Genomic DNA, 2,405 nt, shown 5'->3' on the forward strand with positions numbered 1-2,405 from the left:
GTAATTTCCTCACGGTGTGAGTAGGTGGCTGATGGCAGAGTGTGCCATGCCTTCTCCTTCTCACTAATTTATATCCTGTATGCTCATTTTGTCTCTGCAGTTGACACATGTCATTTGCAGCTGTTCACTATCCTTGCAGTGGCTGTGGTATATCTTAATTCTTTTTCACATCATGACTCCTGCTTTCTCAACTCAGGAAATTTGCATTCACAGGCTTGCTTTCTGCTTGGGTAAAGGCAGGGAACCAGAGTCCCTTCAGTCAGAGGGACCTGCTAGAGGCTCGGAATCAGAAGTGAGCAATGCCAGGGTGGGATCAGGATGGAAATTCTTTCTTTTTAAATACATTTTGCTTAATTTATATTTATTATTGTGATTTATTACTCTGTATGATGCCTGTGTGTGCATGTGCTAAGACATACTTGTGAAAGTCAGAGGACAACTTTCGGGATTCAGTTATTTCCTTCCATACTTCTGCTGGAGATGGAACTCAGGTCATCAGCCATGCACAGCAAGTATCTTTCTCCACTAAGATATTTCCCCATCTTCAAAAAGATTCTTACACTAAATGTAGTGGGTCCTCTTGGTTCTAATATCTACAGTGACTTCTTAGTGATGGCTCTGCTGCTTCTGTTGGAAAACACCCATTATTCCCGACTTGATGGACTCAGCTAGTTCTTTACTCTTTTCAAATATGTTCTGAACTGTCGAACCATTTTTAATATGCTCCCCTCAGGTATAGATTAGGTGGGATGAATTAAGTTGTTTGCAATTAAGATCCCTTCCTGGTTCAGGGAGTGAAAATGGAATGGGTTCTAAATGTCATCTTTGCTTTGAAATGGCTTAGCTGAAATAGACAGGCATCAGGAAAGAAAATTTATCTATTGACAGTTGGAAAGAAGATAGCATCTTTCAGGTTTACAAATCCACACGACTTGCCTGCTGGCTCTTAAGACCTCTGCCCATGGAGGGTATGGAGTTTTTTTTCTATATTCTTTGTTTACATTCCAAATGATTTCCCTTTTCCCAGATCCCCCTCCCCATATGTCCCATAAACCTTCTTCTCTCCATCCATTCTCCAATCACCTCCCTCCTTTTTCTCTGTCCTTTTAATCCCCTCCAATGCTAGATCAATACTTTCAGGATCAGGACCCTCTCCATACTTCTTCATGGGAGTCATTTGTTATGCGATTTGTGCCTTGGGTATTCAGGGCTTCTGGGCTAATTAATATCCACTTATCAGAGATTGCAGTCCATGTGTATTCTTTTGTGATTGGGTTACCTCACTTAGGATGATATTTTCCAGATCAAACCATTTGCCTAAAAATTTTGTGAATTCATTGTTTCTAATTGCTGAGTAGTATTCCATTGTGTAAATATACCACATTTTCTGTATCCATTCCTCCTTTGAGGGACATCTGGGTTCTTTCCAGCTTCTGGCTATTATAAATAAGGCTACTATGAACATAATGGAGCATGTGTCTTTATTGCATGCCGGGGAATCCTTTGGGTATATGCCCAGGAGTGGTATAGCAGGGTCCTCCGGAAGTGTCATGTCCAGTTGTCTGAGGAACCTCCAGACTGATTTCCAAAGTGGTTGTACCATCTTACAGCCCCACCAGCAGTGGAGGAGTGTTCCTCTTTCGAGGGTATGGAGTTTTAGTGAACTATAAAGGAGAATCTTTGAAAATAATATCAGGAGAGATAGCGCAGCTGTTCAGAGTGCTTCCTGCTCTTACAGAGGACTTGGGTTCAGTTCCCAGCACCTGCATAATGGCTTACAAACACCTGTAAGTCAAGTGTCATGGCAATCATAAAGGCAACTCTTCTAGCCTTTGTGGTCATCAGGTGTGCATGGAGTATACTTATTGACATGTAGGCAAAAATAAAATTAGCTTCCCTGTTTTGTCTAAGACTCTGTTGTGGCTGTCATTTTTGTTGCCTTAACTTTTCTTCAATCCCAGAAGATTTACTGAAGTGTGCATCTTCCATTTGTTATTTCATTACTTATAAGGTTAAGCTTAATAAAAGATTTTATCTCTGACAAGCCTTTATTATATTCTTATAAAATATGTAGACATATAAAAACCGATGGAAGACATACATGTTACCGAAGAGGAAGAGGAGGAGTTATTCAGAGAGTGTGAGGGAAAGACAGACAGGGAGACACAGACATACAGAGAGGGTGTACATGGGAACATGCAAGTGGCAGACATGGAAAGATCAACTTATGATATGACCCATGTGAATTGTCTTTTAAGGCCCCCAGTAGCCTGCTTACTGGTATTCATGCCTCATGGAGTTCTTTCTCTTATTAAACCTGAGATTCCTGTGTGATCTATAGGATATGATGGAGGTAGCAGTGTACCATTCCCCGGGGTAGATCTAAAATAGATTCTGATTTCCCA

The sequence above is a fragment of the Apodemus sylvaticus genome, chromosome 17, assembly GCF_947179515.1.
Source record: "Apodemus sylvaticus chromosome 17, mApoSyl1.1, whole genome shotgun sequence".
In the NCBI taxonomy this organism is placed as follows: domain Eukaryota; kingdom Metazoa; phylum Chordata; class Mammalia; order Rodentia; family Muridae; genus Apodemus; species Apodemus sylvaticus.